The sequence below is a fragment of the Arvicola amphibius genome, chromosome 5 (genome assembly GCF_903992535.2).
Source record: "Arvicola amphibius chromosome 5, mArvAmp1.2, whole genome shotgun sequence".
In the NCBI taxonomy this organism is placed as follows: Eukaryota; Metazoa; Chordata; class Mammalia; order Rodentia; family Cricetidae; genus Arvicola; species Arvicola amphibius.
Window position 1 is genome coordinate 17,987,474 of NC_052051.1, and position 23,314 is coordinate 18,010,787.

Sequence of the window (23,314 nt, forward strand, 5' to 3'; positions counted from 1 at the left end):
CAGCCTTGGGTGGACTTTGAGAGCTCAGGGAAATTGTTGGTGCTGTAATTGTGGTGAGTGTAGGAATAAGATGCACTCTGACCATCTGTGCTGACTAACAAGGGCGACCCTTACTTCCCTTTGCCTCAGTTTCCTCGTGTGTCAAATTGGGAAAACACTACCCACCCACCAGACTGAGGTACCTAAGGGATTATTGTTGTGGGACAATGGTCTTTTATCCTGTCACTTGTATTGTTTTTAATAAAATGCAGATTGGCCAGTAGCCAGGCAGGAAGTAGAGGCGGGGCAATGAGAATGCTGGGAAGAGGGAAGCACAGTCTACAGTTGTGACCCAGACACAGAGGAAGCAAGATGTGACTGCCTTGCTGAATAAGGTACCGAGCCATGTGTCTAAAACAGACAAGAATTATGGGCTGATATAAGTTATAAGAATTAATTAATACGAAGCCTGAGCTACTGGGCCAATCAGTTTATGACTAATGTAGGCCTCTCTGTGATTTCTTTGGGACTTAATGGCTGCGGGAACCGGGCAGGACAGAAACCTCAGTCAACAGATTATGTGTATAAAGCAGGCTCACACAGGGTAGGTAGGCATTAGAAGGTCATGCCTCAGTTTCTCTACCTGTCCCACCAGCCAAATTTGAGTAGACAGGTAAGAGGGATGTGCTTTGGAATGGAGGCTTCTGACTTGGTTCACAGAGGCTGGTGTCTGGGAGGGGTGAAGCCCCCAGGGGTAGAACAATAGTTAACATGAAGGGGTAGGGAAGACAGTGAACACCCACTGTCCAGCACTGATAGCTCTACCATGTTTCTCATGATTAATGTCTCCAAAAACTCCCAGTTCACTTAGAGCGAACATAGCGCCTGTCTGGAAAACCATAAGGCCGACCCGATGCCGTCACCATCTTGTTCTCACGGGCTCTTTATATCCCAGCCACCCTAGTTTGTCCTCTGTTCCTAACACCACTGACGTCTTCCCGACCTCAGGGACTTACTGCTAGCCATTCTTTTTTTTTTTAAATATTTATTTATTTATTATGTATACAATATTCTGTCTGTGTGTACACCTGCAGGCCAGAAGAGGGCACCAGACCCCATTACAGATGGTTGTGAGCCACCATGTGGTTGCTGGGAATTGAACTCAGGACCTCTGGAAGAGCAGACAATGCTCTTAACCTCCGAGCCATCTCTCCAGCCCCACTGCTAGCCATTCTTTTGGTCACCCACGGTCTTCCCTCAGCTCTGAGTGCAGATGGCTTTAGTGCCATCTTCAGAAAACCTCTTTCCCTCTCCATGTTTTAGCTCTTAGCCCAGTTGGCCTTGCAACACTCACCCAAGAGATTTCTCCATACTTCTCATCGTTACCTGTAGTCTCATGCTTTCTTGCTTACAGTTGTCTGTAAAATATATTGGAATATAAAGGAGTAGAAGAATGGAAATCATGCTTGCCTCGCTCTATTCTTTATCCTCACTTCATGGTATGATACAATGAGTGATGTGTGTGTGTGTGTATGTGTGTACATATGTGTGTGCACACCATGTATGTATGATGCACATGTGCACATACACAGGTGCACATGGCTATGTGTGCCTGGAGGGCAGAGGAAGGAGCAGCCATCTTCTAACTTGTTGCCTTGAGCTTGCCTTTCATGGAACCCGGAGCTTCTTTCTTCAGAGTTCTGGGGTTTCAGGCTCACATGGCCATGCGGGGCTTTTTATCTGGGGGTTGGAATCAAAACACTCATGGAGCAAGCATTCTTACTCACTGTGCCATTTCTCCAGTGCACATTTTTTGAGGGTGGACACTATCCCTGCATCCTCAATGAGACACAGCACGCCTGGAATGAAGACTTTCCTCTGTTCTCCCTTGTGACTTGCTGTAGAAGGAATGAACCAGGCTTGATTTTTTTTTTTTTTTACCTTTAAATGGGGATTGTAATGTTAAGGAGCCTTCTTCCAGCTGAACAGACCCTTGAGATAGGGGAGAGCCATTGATTCATCTCATAAGTGGTTTTCTTCAGATCTGCCCACACTGAATAATTACTTACCTTGTAGGCTGAGAATGTCTTCCTGGTGTTCCAACCTGATAGGTTTGTTTTGTTTGTTAATTAGCTATTAATTGTAAGGGCTTTTGGGCACTGGAGGTTAAAGAAAAAAGGAAGCCTCAGAGGTGGGCCAGGGGTCTAGGGCAAGCAGGGACCTCAGATTAGAACGAGGGTGACCTCACTGGGCACGGGGTTAATTCATTTCAAATGGTGTCACATCTAGAAACTTCATCAGTTCTCGGGATGGTGAGCGATTCTGTTAATTAAGCCCTGTAAACACTACAGCTTAATTTCCAGTAGTGGAGCCATAGCCAGTAGGTGAGAACTGTAGCCACTGCTGGCCAAGCGCAACAGGGCTGTCCTTGAAGAAATAGGTCACAGATGGACATGGGGAGGCCTAGAGGGAGCAAAGCAGCTCCATAGGGAGGGCTTGACCATAGGCGTGTCCCTTTCTGCCCTCTCTCTTTGCTTCTGCTGCCTCTCCATCAGGTCCTGGCCCTGGAACCACCCCGGCTGGATGAGAAGAATATGCTTGTAACTTGAAGAGGGCTTTTCATCCCATTCTCCAAGCGTCTCAGGTCAGAAGCTTCCATCATAGATGTCTACTGTCCTCTATTTTGCCCCACCCTCACCACACTCTTAACATCTCTGCCATTTGGAAGATTCAGTGTGTCTTAAGCACTCTCTCCTTTGGCTTTGCTGGTACCTTTCATCTTTTCCAGTGACCCTCCAACTTACCACTCTCTGTCCTGGAAGACCCCCAGTAATCATCTTGCTGGTCTCCCTACTGCCCTTATTGGCCCTGTAATTCCCTTTTCACTCAACATCTAGCCTGATCTTTCCCAAGTACATCCAATCATGTCACTTCCCTGCTTAAAATTCTCTTGGGGATTCCCCTTCCCTAGATAAAGGCAACGAGCCCGTCCAAGGTGTCTAAGACCCTACTGATCGAATGGCTCCCTCGCTTTCCACTCTCAAGTGCCGTTAGGGCTTTGAGCAAAGTGCCCTTTCCACTGGGAACACTTTCTACACGTCTGCATCTATGTAGGCATGATTTATTCCCTACTGGGCCGTTGCTGAGGTACACAGTAAGTGGAGGGTTGGACTGTTTCTATCAGTCACCTAACCTATCTCAACAGGTTATACTAACGGGTCCTTTAATGGGGACCTTGGTGGCAATAGCTCTGTGTCTTCCAGAGCTGTCAATACCAGCAGTAATATTCAATTAGGCAATGTGCAACTCCAGCTGTAGAGATCGGATCCTCCATCCTGAACTTCGCTTGCCTGGGGTTGCCTCTTGGTTTGGCCGTGCCCTTCACATCCTTATAAATGGCTCGTTCCATCTCTGTATGCCGTTTTTCCTCATTCGTCTGTCAAATGGCTTCAATGGTGACACCTGTTTTATAGGGGTTTGGTGGGATTCAATGAAATAAAGTTGTTTAAAGCAAAACAACCTTAGCTTGCTTTTATTACTCACCTCTAACCCTGCCTCACCTGATGCCATCACCCTGGCCTAACAGGCAATGTGTAATTCCCCCGTCCTGATTCTTCGGCTGCTGATGTCTTCTTTGGCTTCTTCACCTTCACTTTTCGATGGCCATGAGGAAAAAAGGAAGAAATGTTGCGTGCTGGGCACATTCATACATATTATCGCATGAATCTTCTTCACATAGACATTTGCATTCTCCCTGTACCCCATGCCCCTCTCCATACACAAATATATAAAATATCAGAAACTAAGGGTTCAGGACTGGTCCTCCCCAAGCTAATTAATAACCAAGACATGGTAAGAATCCCCCAAAGACTATTTGATGCAAGAGGAATAATGAGCTGTTCAGATGGAGGGCCTGTGAAGAAGAGGTGACCATGAATAAGCTTTATTTTTGTATAAGAATCTGCACTGATATGATTTATTATCATTCTAAAGGGGATTTCAGCTTTCTCTTCAGTTTAAATTTTTTTATTGCTCTTTTAGTCTTGATTAAAGGGGCAGAAGCGCGATATGATTTATTCCAGCCTTTGACAATTCCTTCCTCATCGTCCTTCCCTGTAGGGAACCGCCTTAGCAGACTTTGGTGTTTACCTATATTCTAGAAACACATGTTTGCCTCATCCTTGCTGATTTTGAGATTTGCATACTAAGTCACGGAAGACAAGCCTTCTTTCCCTTTTCTCCTCTCCTTCCTTCCCCTTTCACTCTTTCTCTTTTTCTTACTTTTTATTTGTTGTTTTTGCTACTGCTGCAGCTGCTGGTGGTGGTGATAGTGGTGGTGGTGGTGTGTGTGTTTGTGTGTGTGTATGTGTACACTTGAAAGTTCCTGTTTATTCATGAGGAAGCCCGAAGAGGGCATCAGGTTTCATCCTCTATCTCTCTCTGCCTGTTTCCTTGAGGCAGGTTTTATCCTGAACATGGAGCTTCTGTCTCAGCCAAGCTGTAAGTCAGCAAACCCCATGGATCCTCTTGTCTTTGTCCTATCCCCAAACCGAGGTGACAAGTACTTGGAAGGACACCTGGCTTGAACATGGTGCTAGGATGCAGACTCTGGTCCTCGTGATTGTAATAGAGTGCTCCTAACCTTTGAGCGTCTCACTGGACTCTATTTTATTTATTTATTTATTTAGTGTGTCTTGTGGGGGACAGGGTAATATTCTGTAGCCCAGGTTGGTCTGGGAATAACTATGTAGTTCAGGCTAGCCTTGAACTCAATGGACTACCTTCCAGCCTTAGCCTCTCAAATGCTGGCCTTAGATTGCAGGTATGAGACATCATATCTGGTGGAGCCTTGACTTTCTTATCTGTCTCGCATACCCCTGCACATTGAGCCTTCTCACACATCCTTATCTTCCATGGTAGTTACATCATAATTTTGCTATGATCAAGACATAACAATCATGTTATGATGGCTCTGGAAACATTCTTCATACTGAGTCAGGTGGAAAGTCATTATCACTTTTCCTGTGTAACGTGCAATTTCCTTGAAGTTAATATTTGTATTTTGGGTTCTTCTTGTTTTTTTTTTTTGAAGCGGTGTATGTGTGTATGGAGTGCACACATGTATGCTTATTTGTATGTGTGTCAGGGTGCAGGCCAGAGAGTGAATGTCTTCTTGATCAGTTTCCACTTTATTTATTCAGACAGGGTCTCTCATTTGAACCCAGAGTTTGCTGATTGGACTATCCCAGTTCATCCCAGAGAGCCTCTGTCTCTGTCGAGATTACAGGTGAGCCATCACACCTGCCTGGCTTTTAGGAGGGTGCTGGGAATCCAAACTCTGGTCCTCACACGATGTAGCCATACTTTCTCATTAAGCCATCCCTCCAGCCCCTGTGGCTTGGGTTTTAAAAACATAGCTCATTTTATCATTGGTCCAGCTCCACACTCCTTGCTACGTATGCAAGACACTGAAGAAGGCACTCAAACATACCGGTTATTCTGTCGATCTTGTCTTGAGGAGTGGCCCCCCCAGGCTGTGGCTTGTAACATTCTGGCCCAAGATACATGCACAGTTGTCTTCCTCAGTTATTCTATGATCTTGGGGTTCTGTTATTTAGTCCTGAGTTGAATTCCTCATTTTCAGAATCTCACCTTCCTCTTTCTGGGGATGCATCCCAGTGGAGGACTATCCCTAAACTGTGGCTTAAGAAGGGACACCTAAGAGGTAGAGAATAAAAAAACTTCTCATGTCTAAAAATATCCTTAAGGATTTTATTCTCATAGTTGATCCATTGTTTAGAATTTGATTTTATTTATAAATTTAAATCTACACCTTGGAAGTCAGCTTTCTTGTTTCTGTTGATTCTTGTCTTTTGGAATTCTAACCTGCAGAGTCCCCTGCCACCTTTAATAGGGATGGCTTCTGTTGTCAATGCAATGTTCCAGAAACAATGACTGTGGAGGACAGGTGGCTCTGTCTTGATCACCAGTTCTGAGCGAAGCCTGCTGACATATCACAAGGACATGCAAACAGCCTTTTTAGAGGAGATTTCATGGCGAGAACCTGAGGCATTTCACCAACAGTTAGCATCAGTTTTCCAGCTTTGTGATTGAAAAACCTTAGAAGTGGGTCCTTTGGATCCAACTGTTTTGTGGGACAATGGTCTGTACCCTGTCACTTGTATTTTAAATAAACACTGATTGGCCAGTAGCCAGGCAGGAAGTATAGGCGAGGCAACCAGGCAGGAAGTAGAGGTGGGGCAATGAGAATTCTGGGAAGAGGGAAGTTTCAATCTGCAGTCGTCACCCAGACAGAGAGGAAGCCAGGTACAGAGCAAGCAAGATATGACGGCCTCACCGAAAAAGGTACCAAACCATGTGGCTAACACAGACAAATATTATGGGCTAATATAAGTTATAAGAGTTAATAAGAAGCCTGAGGTGCTAGGCCAATCAGTTTATAATTAATGTAGACCTCTGTGTGATTTCTTTGGGACTTAACGACTGCGGGAACCAGGCAGGACAGAAACTTATGTCAACACAGCTGTGCCTCAGATGACCGGCTGGGTGATGCTCTGATTATACTCAAATGAAAGATCCTGGGCCAAAGCTGCCAACCAGTCCACTTCCTAATGCCTGATCCACAAACACTGTGTGAGATATGCATGTTTCTTGCTGCTTTAAGCTGCTATTTGGGTTGATTGCTCTGCAGCAGTAGAGACTAATACAAATACACACCACATCTGGTTTCCGATCCTTTACTGAATATTCATTCTCTCCCTCATCCGTCCGTCTCCCTCCTCTCAGCTTGTAGGATCTTCTGTTCGTACCCAAGGTTCTACCATTTTCCCCAATACTTCATCATAATATGCCCTGGATGAGACTATTTTGTCTTTGTTATAAACCCTTCCAGTAGGAAAGGGAGAGCACTGGAAATATTGGTGAGCCTGGAGGGCTAAAGAATACCCCAGATCTTCAGATGAATCCACCTGGAGTTGGTAGGGACGCTGAGTTGGTAGGCTAAGTTAATTCCCACTGTTTTTTTTTTCTTTACCCGCAAGATAGTAGATCCCCATGTCCCTGGGCTGGGGTCAGAGCAGTCCTCTCAGCTAAGGCCTTTGGGGTGATCATCCATGCTCCCCTCTTTGGTGTATCTGGCTAGTAGGGGTGTCTGTGATGGCTGTCAGGAAGAGTTATCTGCAGACAGGCTCTTAGACTGCCTGCTTTCTCCTGGGCTGGCCCCTCCTAATTCATTTTCCGCCTTTAATGTACTGTTGTGGAGCTTCCTCTCCCATTAGGGCCTGTAATGTGCACCGATTCCCTTCAGCTTGACTGCCCTTAATAGGCAGCGTAAATAGAATTTAGTGTGGCGTGCACTAACATCTCTATCCATTGTCCAGAGATTAAATACTTGCCACCAATGGTTCATGCATCATCAGCCTCAAGCCCAGCTTCATAGCTCCCAACCAAAGGAGGATATTAAATTAATTTGCAGGTTGCTTTAGCAAAACCTAACAACAACAAAAAAACCTCCATGGGAGAAGAAAGTGGGGGGGAGGGGTCTGATGCATCTGTTCTATCAATCAAGGATGTGGGGGAGTCGTTAGGGACCAGGATGAGCTCTTCTCACTGTGGACTGGGTTGCCCTGTAGGACCACACTGCTCCACCACCTAATTTCATCCTAGTTCCCTGCCCTTGGCTTATGCTCAGCACCTCTTCCTGCTTTGAGATCTCTCCAGACTAAGGAATGAAGTGATGGGTAGAGAATGGGGTGGGGAATGGTGGGGCTTCTTTATCCTTCTTAGGGGGATAGCCAAAAGACAACAGTGAAATCCCCTAACATCCATTCAGAAGTCCCTGGAACCTTCCATTGGGCTATTGGGATCTTTTGGTATTCCTTCATGTTGGAATCCTGCCTGCCGGGATGTGGAAGTCTGAGCTTTGTAAACTGAGCAGCAAGACAGCAGAGTAAAGGTCAGTGCAGGCCTCCTTCTGTTCTGGGGTCTATTGGCTGGGAGAATTATTGGTTTTGGGTGTGTTGTACTATGCCTTGGTCTGTTCTATTGGCTGCAGTGTTGTGGGAAGACAAACTTATAAACAGGCACAGATGACTCAGATACAAGGGTCTGGAATCCCAAGTCGCAGCTTTCCTCCGATTTAATATATCACTGTGGGTATTGGGGGTGGGCAGTGACCTCTGAGTTTAACCTTCAAGAATAAGGCTATCTGGTGGGAGGGAGGGGAAGGCAGAGGGTTTGGAGGTATCTAGTGCATGGCATTGTCAGGGAACTGGGGTGTTCAGAGAAGCCAGGGAACATGGCGAGTGTGAAGCAAGATGAGAGCCAGGCTGGAAGGGGAGCTTTGTGTTGGGAGCAAAAGTAAGCCAGGGAAGGACTTTCCGTGGGAGATGTGCACCGTCAGGGCTGTGCTTTGTGGAGATCAGGGCTGTGCTGTGTGGAGCTCATTCCGAGGTAACGTGAAGGTAGCTCTTAAGGGTGAAAGGCGGGAGGCAGGAACACACTGGGGAAGTCCTTGAATGAGTCTACGGGGATTGTGCTACCAGCAAGGACTGGAAAGAGTGAGTGAGTTCCAGCCCTGGCTAGCAAGCCTCCAAAAGAAAGACCCATCCCTCCTTCGAGTTCTGGCACACCCGGGAGCCATAAAGCAACACCCTCATGTGAGGCCTGTGGGCACTGAGAAAGAAGAAACACCTGTTTCAAGGCCTAAATCCCAGAAACTAAGCTCAGGGCCAAAGGGGGCAGGTAGGAGCGCTCTCATACACTGGACAGTTAGGAAGGAAGCTACCTCCAGCCCGTGAATGCACTGAGGGTATGTTAGGGAGGGGATGATGGGCTCAGCACATCTTCACCCTCTAAGCCATTGCCGTGGTTGACACCAGTGAATTAGAAAAGCCACTTTCCCGTGAGAAGGAAGGAGGGGAACAAAACCACCAGAGGCATTTCCAGTCCAGACTATGTGTGGATATCCATGAGGATATGCTGGGCCACAAGGCTATTTAACAACAACAACAACAACAACAACAACAACAACAATAACAACAAAGGTCCTAGACCCTAACCATTCCTTGTAAAACTCCAAGCCAGTCAGGTCTCTTTTCTTCCTGGGTTTGAACAGACAGAGTCTTTCCTTATTCTCAGTTCTTAGCAGATGCTTTGGTTGGTCCACAGCAGAGGCTTTGAAGGCAAGATGTGAGAAAGGAAAGGAAAAGAGGCCTCAGCAATGGTCTAAGACTTCACTATGGGCTGCAGCTCCTGCCTGATGTACTCCACCAGGGACCTCCGCTCCTGCCGGCTTATTAATACCTTTTAACACCATCATTTGAATTAATTGAAAATGGGAGTAATGCTAATATGCTTTTATATTTCACTCCATTTTTATTTAAAAAAAGATGCTAAAAGCATTTATCGAGTAGTTCCTGGGGGAAAGAAATGAAAAGGTCTCCCCTTTGGCCACAGGGATGGTGTCGTCCGCGTGCCAACATCCCATACAGAGTTTCTCATGGTTCATTAGAGTGATTTAAGGTGCCCAGGTGACCCATTACAAAGCCATCAGTGCGAGGTACCCAGCAGAAATCCTGAAGATGGAGGATGGCGGGCACCATGAGGGTATTTCGGCTGGTGGCTCTTCATGGGTCCTTCTGTTCCCCGGGTGTGACTGCAGTGTATCACCAAGGAAATGAATGGACCCTCAATGCTTTATTCTTTCTACTTGGAATTAACAGTCATAGGAAAACAGGTCTCATGAGCCTCTTCCAGAGCCAGTACCGACCTCTTGGTCAAAGAGGACAGGTGAGCAGTTTGCTTCTCCATCTTTCTGACTCCTACCCTGGTCCTTTCCTTTGGTTAATAGGAGGTATTAGCTGATGACCAGAGTGGAAGGAGAGAGAGACTGGAGTCTTTCTTCTTTAGTCTTCCCCTGCTTGGCTCTGTTCCAGCATGAGTAGGCATTTTCCCTGTAGATACTGGTACCCTTCTGGCCAGTTCTTCCCCAGCCCTCTATTAACCCCTAAACATGGTCATTACTTCTTCCTGGGACTATTTCCAGGGTGCTTTCCATACTGGTGTTTGTTCTCTTGACTCTGGCTGCCTCTGCAGTTGTTTCTCTGTTGAAGATTTGCTCAGTCAAGTCCTCATCCTTCTGGTCTACCTCATGTCTACAGACCCAGCCAGGGATGATCCTGTCCTATCCAGGCAACTCTGAGCCACTTTAGGAACTTTGACTATCACATACAGCTTCTTTTGATCAATGGGCCTGATCTAACCTGATCTCTAAGGAGCACACTAGGATAAACACCAGCGACCAGGAGCCGCCTCCAAAATTGCACCTCCTTTCAGAGGTCGTATGCTTGAGTAAATAAACTTTCTGCAGAGCTCTACAGGTCGCCAGCCACGACACTGTCAGAAAAATGCAGGGCTCCTGAGGTCCTCCATGAGTCCTGAGATTCTGCGGTTCTTTAGGGAGGAAGGCTGTGTTTCACAGCCTTGGCGCTGTAGGATATTCAGCAGCTTTGCTGGCCTCTACTCACCAGGAGGTTTCTACTATCACCCCATTTCAGTTCTAATCATAAAGCACATCTCTTGACCTTGCCAAATACCTCCAGGAAGCAGAACCACTGGTTCAAAGTAATGAGCATAGATTACCCGGGACTCCTAATGAACAGCCTTGGACTTGATCCTGGTCATTCATCCTTGATCTGAGCCTTGGGGCCCAGATCTGTGTTGTCCTAGATTTGTGAGACAGTAGAGTCCTGTCCTATAAGCCTTTACTGCTGTAGTGATGAACATCTCACGTATGTAGTGTCAGATAAGGCTTGAATCTGACATCTGGAGTCTGAAAGTGACAGCAGGGTGAGAGAGGGACCAGGACGAGACAGGAGCAGGGCTGATGTGTGCCGGGTCTCAAGGGAGCGTTGAAGAAAGGCACTGGGTCTTAAGTGACCAGGATGGATCTCCTGGTGTACCCTTAGGTGAATCATTAACCCTTTGTGTCTCAGTCTTCTCATTCTTACAGTGGGATGAGACACTCATCTCATAACGTTCTTAGATCAACCAGAGTCCTAGTGGGAAATAAATAGCACACTCAAAAGGGTTGCTGTGCAAAGGTCAGCAGAGGGGCTATTCATATGGCCAGGACAGGATGAAAATAAACAGAAAGGGACCGAGGGACACCTGGGCTCCAAACATGAAGGGGCTGGGTTAGGACTGGAGGAAGGGAAACGGCTTCCCATCAGAGAGGCACCTGAGAATTGGGGTCGTGGATCTGTAGCCATGGAGTATCCCAGCACAGCTGGGACCACGTCAGGAGGTCTCATCAGCAGGTGCTTTCTGCTCTCAGAACCCAGCAGCAGCTGAGGCCAGGGAGTCAAGGAACTGTAGCTTCCTGCCTGGCAGGTGACAGGAGAGGTCAGAGAAACCATCTGGGTATGGGTGGGGTGGGCAAGTGACAGCCGCTATTACAGCTAGGGGAATAATTGAGTGGACATTGGCCATGTACCATAGGACAGAGTTTTGGCATAACATTGATGAATGGAACTAGGCTAGCCTCTTCTGGAGGAAGTGGACAGGACATGCTAAATAAAACCTCTACAACGTTACTTGTTCTTTCAGGAGCTCAGAAGACCTGTGCTGGGTGGCCTGGGACTTGGCTCCACCTGTGGGACTTGTGCCAGGCTGGACTCACCTTACAGACCCATCTGGTGGAATAGGACTCACCTGGGACTTCTTGACCTGGCTGGGTGCTGCCACCAGTGTCACTCACAGCTCTGCATCCCCTAGTCCGACACCTCATGACCCCGACAGTTGACCAGAGGCAAAGGTCCTTAAATCCCTGCAAGTGGAAGGTTGGTCCAGCCCCTGCGCTGTCCTTAGAGTCCTATTAGTGTTGAAGCGTCCACATGCAGAGAAGGGAGTCTTCCTCTGCCTTCCTGAGCCTCTTGAGGGGTAAGTGGAGTGTGACTTCTAACTCACTGGGACATGTGCTTCCAGCTGCCTTTAGGGGACCCATAAGGGGGCCCAGGGCCAGAGGGCTTACCCTGACTGCACTGAGTGTTGTCAGAGTACATTCTGATTGGTTCTGACCGAGGCTCTAGGTAAGCGGCGGGGTTTTGAGCTCTGGACTGAGGAATTGAGTCTCAAGGACCATACAGGGGAGGGTGGGCTGTAGAGTCCTCTCCCTGTCCTACCCATAACTGGTGTCCATGAAACCTAAGGAGTCCAGGACCCTCTCCTAGTTCCAGCATGTCCTGAGGTTGGGCTATTTATTTTCAGTTTAAACTTAGTAGATCTTACTCATATACATGCATGTGTGTGTATGTTCTTCTTCTTCTCTCTTCCTCTTTTAATGCTAATCCTAACTCTAATCTGGCATCTCCTCCCCAGCACCTGGCCCACATCCTCCTCCATGGCCCCTGAAACAGTGGTTTCCATGTTATTCTCATTCTTTTATGCTTCTCTCACAAGAAGACTCAAGGCTCCGAACTCAGATAGTTCTGGTCGGAGACTGTTTCAGATCTGGGCTGGGTGGGCTGAGTCCTGGCTTCTACTGGCTTTCGTTAGGGTTACAGGCAGAGAGGTGTGAAAAATGGGACCAGACTACAGCTGTGACGGTGCAGGTCACCTTCTGTACTGCAGTGTCACTGGTAGGACCATGGTCTGAAATGAGCATGTGCAAACCCTGTGCATAGCACCTGTTGTATCCCACCTTTTCTCCCAGTGGCCCGCGGGACTGGTGCTGAAAGTATCTTTTTGTAGATGAGGGAAACCGGGTGGTGGTGGCACATGCCTTTAGTCCCAGCACTTGGGAGGCAGAGGCAGGAGGAGCTCTACACATGAGCCTGGATTATAAATTCCAGGAGAGCCGAGGCTACACAGAGAAACCCTGTTTCAAAAAAGCCAAAACCAAAACCAAACCAAATAAAAAAATATGAGGAAACCAGGGCACAGAGAGATCAAAGCTGGCCATGGTCACATAGCTACTGTGGGGGTAGACCTGGGATCTAGACTCCAGTCTGTCTGACTTCAGGACTGAGCTTTGCAATGTTGGGTCTTCCCTTCAGGGTCCCGACTTCTCACGTCTGGAGGGGAGTGACGGTGATGGAGGTGGTGGTGGCATTAGATCTGCGTGGAGGGGGCTGAGCTCAGGAAGGAGGCTGGCTTGGGAATGTTTTCCACACATCCCTCCCCCCACGCCCACCCCATGCAGCTGTGGAATGAGCCACATCTGTTACCACCACATGTTGCTCAGTGCTACGCAGATGTAAAGTCTCAATTTTTCTAATTAGCAGCAACACGAAGTCTATCTTAATTTTCTCTTCCCCTCCCTCTAATAAACGTGATATTAACAAGGTTACACGTCTGTGTTTGTTGCTGGCTGTAATTGAATCAGGTTGCAGATTTGATTAGTGGGTGTGGGGAGCTGGGGTCTGGTCAGGCTGAGGGGCTGAGAGGAGGGAGGAGCTGGGTCCCTGCCATGGGTAGGTCTTGGGATGGAGAAGAGGGAGAAAGAAGAAAGTGAGTGGGAAAAAAAGAGAGAGAGAGAGAGAGAGAGAGAGAGAGAGAGAGAGAGGAGCTTGTATAGTCAAGAAGAGCACCTTCAAAGGCACTGAGCTTGTCCCCTACTGAGACCTTCCTGAAATGGTACTTGGGGAAGTCCCCTTATCCTACCTGCTCTCCCAGGGCTCATGGAGGGCCTGGACAGAGGAGCCTAGATACCCACTACCCTTCCCAGCATGCATTGTACTGCTGAGTCATAGGCTACAGGCTTGAGTTTTGACTCTTGATGATCAAGGATTGGCCAACTTCTTCCCTGGGCCCCAATCTATTAAAAGTCTATTAATTATTAGACTTTTATTAAAACTCTCCATCTATTAAAATTGACCTTTGAGTCCCACCGGAAGTCTGGGGACTTTTCAGAGTTACCCTTGTTCTTGTTCACTTGGACTGGGAAGTGTTAAATGAATGAGTAACAAGGCGGGTGTTAGTTAACGAAGTCTCAGTGTTTGAGATCAGTTGAGATGGTCCCGAGGAGCCCACTGTACCGCTCAGGGTAGGGCTTATAAACTGGTGTCCTTGCTTCCGGAGGTCCAGTGGGACTCCATGCCAGTGCATGGTTCCTGGTTCAGTTAGGGTGTCTCTGTCCATTCCTCCACTTCCGCTGGCTCTCTGATAGGTGAGCCCAAAGCTCCAGACTGCTGGATCCTTCCCCGTGTCCTTCTACATCCCAGGGCCTGGCACGCCAGGGCATTTCCACACTTCTACACTTTTGCTCCTGGAGTCCCCACTGCTGAGAATGCCCTCCCACCGTCTCTACCTCTTCCTCTGGTAGATCTCAACTAACTCAAGCATTGTCACTTCCTGGAATGGTCGCTTGCAACTGAAGAATTGGCTCTTGTTGTGTGTGACTGCATTCTCTTTTCCATATCTGTGCAATCACACGACTGTCTCCACCTACTGTTTGCATCAGGCCTCACTGGTTCCTAGTACAGGTTTGCTCATGTGTGTGCACCGGTATTCATGTCCAGGTGTGTGCATGCACGAACAACAGCTGTCAGAAGTGCTGTGATGTCTGCAGCCATGGTGGCGGTCCTGCATTCCTGCTGTGACAATTTTTCCCGCCGATGACTCCATCCCCAGGGCCTTGGGAGCACCGAGAAGCTTCTGTCAAGGGGCAGTGGCTTTTCCCCCCTTGCTTAAATGAGATATGAATAATTGATTCAGCTCCTGAATAATTAATCAGTTATTCAATAAGGAAAGTAATTGTTTGGCGCATCCCCCATAGATGGACTGGCTCAGCCACCACCCCAAGCAGGCTAGACGGCTGGTGAGGGTTATGGGCCCAAAGAACTCAGTGCCAGCTGGGGGAGGTCACCTTGCCTGACACTTTCGCCACACCAATCCAGTTCACTGTCCCTGAGGAAGACAATATTTGTGTCCATAGCCCAACAAGGCTTTGGATCTGATGGTAATATAATCAATTACCCATATGTCTGGCTTTCCCCTGGCCCTCCCAGCTCTGATCTGCCCCCTTCTGTGATAAGTGGCACTCCCTGGGCACTGTCCTTGCCAAGGTACGCTCTGCCACCAGTGTCCTCTTCTCATCATCAACTTCCCCTCCTTACCCACTGGAGAGGCCTGGTGCTGCTGCCCACTTTCTGTCCTGAAGAGCTGGGCTCTATAGAGGAACTATAGGGGGATACTAGCCGAGTGCCTCTCTGTGCTGTCTGTGAAAAAATCCTGAAGAAGGGCCTCATGGGCCATCTTCTTGTAGGTTCTTGGGATGACTTCCCTACAACTTTCAGAGCCTGTGGCTTAGGAGAGGCTGGAGAACCCTCTTTCTCACGACTGAAGAAGGAGATTATGAGTTTCCAGACAGAGACAGAAGTTGCATAACAGGTAGACTGCTGCCTGGGAGCGAATGGAATACAAGACAGTGGAGAAAAAAAAGAGTGCCGGGCATGTGTGTCTGAGCGTGTACACACACACAGGTATGCACGCACATGTCACCATGCATACACGCACATTCTTGTTCAGGCACATGCACATACACATGCATGCACAACTTAATGTTCATACACATGACATACATGTGTATGGGTACGTGTATATATTTTCCCACATATGTAAGTATATAGGCACATTGATGGTTGTCTCTGTCCCTTCCTGGTGCTGTAACAAAACACCTCAGGCTGGGTAACCTGTAAACCATGTGTTTCTCCCAGTTTTTTTTTTTTCACAACTGAGGAGTCCAATATCAAGGTGCTGGCAGAGGCAGACTCAGTGTCTCAGAGACCCCGTGGTTTTGATGTTCTCACGTGGCAGAGGAGGTAGAAGGTCCAGTGGCTCTCTGAAGCGTCTGTCCTATGGGATGGCAGAGCCTGTAATACCAAGTGCGGCCTCCCAAAGTGCTTCCTTTCATTGCCCATCACGTGTGATGAAGTGTCTTCATGTGAGTGTTGAGTGCCGCCCGTCCATTCAGCCCAAAGAAGATTTGTACACTTGTGGGCACACCCAGCTTAGGGCAGGGTGGTAAAGGTCATTGGCATCTTTTGCAAGTCTCCTTGGGGATCCCCCTAAAAGCACCTGGCTTTTGACTGTGCAGCCAGCCTGACTGGGCACACATGCTGAATTGCTGGGTCAGAAGCCTCTCAACACTAGGCGTGGGGTTTAAATTCGGGACAGCTGGTGGTCATGCTAAGCAGTGGATCATCACTGGAATCCGGACTAGACCTTTCCAAGTCTGGGTCTAGCAATCCTGTATTTATTTATCTGGTGAGTATCCTTTGAGTACCTTCTGTGACCCAGGGGCTACTTACTACTCCAGAGACACAGCAGTGAAGAAGAGAGGAAAATCCTCATCTCGTTTTAGTGTTGAAGCCAGGTGAAGGGCATCAGTAAGCACAGATATACTGGACAGTGATAACAACTGAAGAGAGACATGAAGGCGGGGACAGGACTGAGACAGTAGGGGTAAGGGTGGGAGTTTGGACAGGGGTTCTAGAAATGCTAAGTGTTTGTTCAAACCCCATCTAGGAATTTTAATAGAGTTGGTTCCAAAAATGAGATGAACCAAAATACCCCATGGACTGTGAGTTTACTGGAGACTCTAAGGAGGGCAATGGCACCACCACTGGGCATGAAGGGATGCACTCTGGACTATGGACGTACCAGGGAGCTAACTTGGACCCCATGCTGCAGGTGACTTCTATCTTGGGGACATTCAGGGATCCACTGAGTTATAACAGAAAGCTCCAAGGTATGCCCTTCCGCCTAAGACCTCACTCCTTTGGCTAAAAATCTTAAATGTTTTCTTTAGTTAACATTTTCATTAGAAAATTTGGAAATAAAGAGCATCACATAGAGGATTAACCCAGGTGAGTGTCTCTTTTAAGGAAAATGTGTATCATGCTGCTTTCTCTATATGTCCATGGAATGTTATGGCAGCAAGGGGTGCAGTGTTGTATACAGTAGGCATTTGTCCTCCTAGCTTGCTGTTAAGAAGTCCTAGGGTAAATTAAAACCCAACCTTCAGGAACTCCTGTTCAAGCAGGGCAGGAATCTTGGCGAAATGTCCCCAAACCCACTCCTTTGAGCTCATCCTGGAGCAAGGACCCTTCTCAGCACTGCCTTGGCTTAAAAGTCTTAGGGGAGAATAGCTCGCTCCTGCCTGGGTGATGGAAGCTGGCTCCCCAGAATGGTGGTTCTCTGAGGCATTTAGTTCTTCAGTGGAGGAACCAGGCAGGCGATAGGCAGGCCTGACAATGCTGAGGTTGGCTCTTGTGAGATGCTGTCAATGTTTCAACCCAGATGCTCATGGGGTATCTGGTCCACCTGTAGCTTCAGACGACTCCTGTTTTCTCTTAAGCCTCAGGTCCCTTTTCATGACCAACAGTTCTGTCTGCTCCCCCAAGAATAATGCCCAGGCCAAGCCTCCCTCTGTCCTTTCGAAGGGTGGATGTGAGTCATTGGCTGGCTTGGACCCTACCTGCTCACTGTAATAACTTACTGAAAAACATGCCATAGCAGCTGACTTTCCCCCTCTGGCTTTTGCTTTGGGATTTCACTTCCCAGTTAAAAGACCTCTTTTCGAACTCCCATCTTAGATATTCCATTTGAGAGGCCAAGTTAGCACATACTTCATCTGCTTCCTATCTAAGGTGACAAGAAAGCGTCTTGAATGTGTTTCTTTTCTTGACTTCATCTCCTTGGGTTATTTTCTAGAGTCTGAGAGGCAAGAGTTCTGCTTCTGACCCCAAGAACGATCTCAGTGCTAGGGAAGGTAGAATATTTTTTTTTAATCTAAGCTTTTTATTCCCACCAGTGGAACACAACTCACTTGTTAGACCTTTAGCTTTGCTTGGGAAAAAAAAAAAACACAAACAAGAAGCCATCAGCCAGACAACCATTATAGCTAAGACAGAATCTACATCCCCTGACACCTTTATTGGACTTTTCTCATCCAAATGCCAGGAGAAATAGCGCTCAGGGGCCCAAGTCCCTTCTTGACTTGTGGCAAGATGCTTGACAGCCCCTTCTGAGTCTGTCTGGAATCTTCTGGAAAGATTTTCAGAGCTCACTTGTATGGTTGGCTGCTCTTCCACTGCCTGCCTTGACCCTCCCACCTCTTGTTGAGATGGCCGGATAGACCACAAAGTCTCCAATGCTTCGTAACTCCAGATAGACCCAACCACACAAATCATGATGTGAACCACAGCTCTGAGGCTTGCATAGTGTACAGCCTGCGTAGCTGTATACGGCAGTCTGGCCCTTGAAAACAACCGACCCTTCCCATGGTCTCTGGCTCCCCGATCTACTCTCTCCTGAATTCTCGCTGTGCTGTGGGAGCACGACAGCAGCCTGCCTTCTGGACGCAGTCTTCCCACCAGCATTTTCTGTCAGCAGGCGCTGGCGAGTGAGTAGGTGTGCCATCCAGAATGTATGTCTGGTGCGCAGGTCCGAAGCTCAGGGGCACTTCCTTTGGGAGGTATCTCATTGGCTAGTGGGCTAACCTCTAGCCTTCTCTGTGAGACGGTGATTGCTGGAGGCTTCTCAGACTCCGTGTTTGCTCTTTATGCAAACCTGCTACGTGGCTTTTTCAAATGCGATGGAGGACTTTGGGAAGGTTTTTAAGGGAACCCGGCTGCTAGATGCTTTTGGAAGTGGAGGATGCAGGGAAAGGAGGATTGCAGCATTTGAAGGAGGAAATGCCACCCAGGGCCCAAGCTCTGGGTTATTTATGCATGCTCCAAAATGGCCTCGCACACCGAGGCGCAATGCAATGATTTGTCAATGAAGGCGGCTCTCGTCCTCTGCCCCCCGCCCCTGCCTCTGATAACATTTACAGTAAATCTATTGCACTGACCATTAAATCCGAGGCCGCCTCGAGCGATCGCTTCAATGGGATGCTGACAGGCCGAGAGTTAATAATGACGCGGACGCTAACCTGTTTATTGATTTGCTTTTCGTACCCTTCATCCTTGCTCCCTCCTTCTCCCTCACGGAGGAGAAATCTTGGAATCAGTAATCAGGTGACAGTCTTGCGCCCCCCCCCCCCCCGCCATGTCATCCTGCTTAAACTCTCAGAGATAAATCGCCTCTACCTCCCCAGTCCCTGCCAGCCACTCACTCTCTAGTTACTCAGCACGAGATGCCGCATCTGTCACTGGAGCCAGCAGACAGAAAAAAACATTAACACAGACATGAAAAGCTTTTAACTTTGACAAGAGGAACACAGCAAAGTTTTATATTTAGCCCCTCCAGCAAAGGCCACGGTCAATCCATTAGAGCGGCTTGTCAGGCTCAGGGAGAGAGGTGGGAGAGAGCTGGGACCCTGGGGCTGGAAGGTGGGGGTTCCACCAGCTCTGGCTGGAGGAGTATGAAGGTGGGTGCAGAACGTTACTGTCCCCCCACTTCCTTAGCGGAGGGCCTGGGTGACAGCTGGATGGCTATGTCTTAGGGCCGAGGGAATGATCTGAGGTGGCCCTCTGAGTTAAACTGGAGCACTAAGCTAGCTCACCACATGTGAAGGATCTAAGTTGTGGTGGTAACACGTCATGTCACGTGTGGTGATAACACGTCATGTCACGTGTGGTGATGTGATGACCTTTGCTGTGGCCATTGCATCACTGATGTCTGCAAGTAACAGGAGCTCTTTTTGATAGAGGCTTCAAAATTAACAAAGTGAGGTAGCAAAGTTTAAATTAAAAGAAAAAAGTTCTCTGGCTGAGAGTGGTGTTTGAATTTTTTTCCTCTTTTTCCATTTCTTTTTTCTGCCCCCTTCTCTCTCCTCACCCATCTCTCTCTCACACACACAGCATACCTCCTCCTCACCTTCTCAGAGTTCTTGCTGGTTCTTGTCCCTTCTTTCCTTGTCCCAAATCTCTGTTTTTGTTTCTTCTTCTCGAAGAAAAGATTTCAAGCTGAGGTGGAGGCACAGACCTGTAGTACCAGCTCCTTGGGAGGATGAGGCAGTAGGATTGAAAGTCTGGGCTACTCAGTGAGCTCAAGGCCACCCAGGGCAACACACTAATATTCTGTGTTTAAAAAATGTGGTTCAGCAGTTGAGCACTCAGCTAACCAGAATCTCTCTCTCTTTCTCTCTCTTGCACACACGCACATGTGAATGCAGGCACACACAGAGATACAGACACATATAACTACACACACGTGTACACATACACAGAAACATAAACATGCACAGAGAGACACACAGACATATATATGTGCATATACAAACACACACAAAGACAGAAATGGATAAATATACATAGACATATGCACAGATACACAGATGCACATAGACATGCATAGACATACACAGACATACAAATATACACAAAGTGATAAACACAAAAAGATACACACATACACAAACACATAGATACACATACAGAAACACATACACACTCAAAGAGATAAACACAAAAAGATACACAGACACATACAAACACACACAAACACAGAGGTGACTCTGGAGGAAAAGAAGCTAAGAGTGTTTTGGTATTTTCAGTTGCCCACTGCCATGCTTTAACTTAGTCTACACTTGGCACAGATGTAATTCTCCTGAACAGGTAGGAGAGATAAAGAGCAGACATGGATATAAGAATTCAGCTGTGCTAACTGATGCAGGACAGAGATGTGGGAGAGGCTTTGTGGGCAAATAAACTTGGATTTGCTTGAGAAGAGATAAAGGGTTCTCCAAGCAATGGTCTGGGACAGAGCAGGGTGGAGTTCAGGGTCAGATCCTCAACAGAGGTCAATCATGGCTTTGGTGAGGATGAGGACGAGAACAAGGCTCTTGAGCGTGGGTGCTTGTGAGTGGGTACCAAGGTATAGAGACACCTTTGAATGCTGCCTTGGATGGGGCTCCTCCAAAGCAGCCCTCGAAAAGATGTGCAAACATCTTACTTGAGAGGCGACCTATGGGAAGTGCTGTCCAGGAGTTATGAAGGTGCGGGGAGCAGTAGACATATGCACAGACACACAGATGCTCACAGATAAAACACAGGTACCAGTAATGCCAGTCACAAGCTGCCAACCCACAAAACATGTGTTCTTGATGAGCTTTCCATATGAATCCCTGAAAGATTTTGCACAGTGTCTTAGTTCTCAGGAGCTTTTTGGGTAAACCTGTGGCAGAGTGAGAGATTACATATGCCCATCTTCTTCTCCTCTGAGGACTAGGCTGTACTAATCTCTGTACCACAGTACATATCTACAGGGTGTGGCTGTGACAGGTGGCAGGTGTGGGAAATGCTGCACACTAAGCCATTGTTGGCATTATTTTTGCATTTGCTTTGTTTCTCTGGTTGAGTTCACTAAGCCGGTGCTCATTGGCATTTCCTTTCAGAGCTGAGTGTGAGTCTGTGAATGAACTAGGGCCCCATGTAGGGTTTGCAAAGAGAGAAGAAATGAAAAGACAACTAAATATCCAGGACTTTGTGGGTTTGTCAAGAGGGTTTGAGTGGACAGAATGCCAGCAGGTGATGTCTCAGCCCCAGGTCAGCAGAGAGGCCTTTTTTAAATTGTAGGGAAGAGGATTAGGGTGGCTCCGTGGCTAGTTTACAGGAGTGAGGAGGAACTGGTACAAAGGTAAGCTGAACACACACATGGCCTGTCTATGGAGTCTTGTCAACAGGAGCCAGAAGCCAAGCTTAAGCTGCAGATGTAGTCCTAAGGGCAGGAGATCAGCTGTAGTTGATGCCGTCAAGTGCCTCCTTCTTCATTCTCTAATTTTTGTTTCTTCTCCTGTGTGCCTAGCAGGGCCTGGGAGGCTCTGACTGGAGCTTAACTTGTGTGTGTGTATGTGTGTGTGTTTGTGTGTGTACATGTGTGCATATGCATGTACGTATTTGTATATGTGTGTGCATGTGTATGTGTGTGCGTATGTGATGTGGGATTCCCCTCTGTATGCTGTGAATATCTTTGGTGAATAAAGGAACTGCTTTGGGCCTATAGCAGAGCTATAGGGGAATAGAACTAGGTGGGGAAAACTAGATTGAATGTTGGGAGAAGGAAAACAAAGAGAGGAGAAACCATGTAGCCCCATTGGTGCTAGACAGAACTTTACCTGGTAAACCACAACCACATGGTGATACACAGATTAATAGAAATGGGTTAAATTAATATATAAGAGTTATCCAATAAAATGCTAGAGCTAATGGGCCAAGCAATAATTTAAATAATACAGTTTCTGTGTGATTATTTTGGGGCTAAGTATTTGGGAACTAACTAACAGCCTTACTCCAACAAATTTGTGCCCAATGTGGGGCTCCCGAATGGGCTTTGCTTGCTGGTGGCACACTGTAGATCCTTTAAGAGAGGTTTTCCTGATTCAGTGGCAACAGAAAAAAAACCAACAGTTTTTTAAATGCAGGCTTTCTTGGCTGTGCTGCCAGCACGACCTCTGGCTCTTTCAAGAGATCGAGCATTTGGATGGGGTTTGTGAGAAGTGTGCTGCAGCTTGCATGATGGCATTGTGGACCAGCTGTGTGCCTGGAAGTAGGGCAGTGTGTGTAGCTCTCAGAAGCAGCAAGCAACTCCACTATGTTGGAATGAGCAAGACAAGCAGGAAGTACTATATATGGCCTAGCATTGCCACAGCTTAGATTCCTAAGTGCTTAGCATTTTAAGAAGCACTTCTGGTCAGAAAATAATCACAGATATGTTGCTTTGGAAAAGAGGTTTTCCTTTTGTTTCCACAGAGGATGAGAACCTGTGCTTCTAGACTGATATGGTTTGATAGACCACAACCCCCTGGAAGATTGCCTTGACCATCCCTCAAAAAACTAATTTGCCCAACAAACAGCAGGAAGCAGTTTGAAGAAGAACTTTGCCCATATTCCCAAATATTGTTCATAAATGTTTGTTTACATTTAAAGGGTGATATGCTATAAATATTGGCATTGATATGGATCTTGGTTTACTGATACAAATTTAAGGTCAATTTTGTTGCATGTATATTTCTGCTCTTGATTAAGGTATTGTGATTGTTCAGCTCATTTAAAAATGTAATGTATAATTAAGAAATATAGGTAAATAGTCATCTATAATAGTCAAGCTTGTAGTCATGTTTGTTAAGTTTTCTCAAAATGTAGAGATATATTTCAGATAGGTATTCTTCAAACCTTTCAAAGACTACAGAATATGGCATTAAAAATGTTTTAAGAATTTAGGACTTTTCATGACAATGAAACACATCTGCTTCTGGCAACATCAATTACTTCAAGAGTAAGATGGGCATCAAAGAGGATCCTTATGGAGTTGGTTAGCCATTTGTGCAAGAAACTGCTCTTGCCTGGACTGCTTGATAAACTGAACA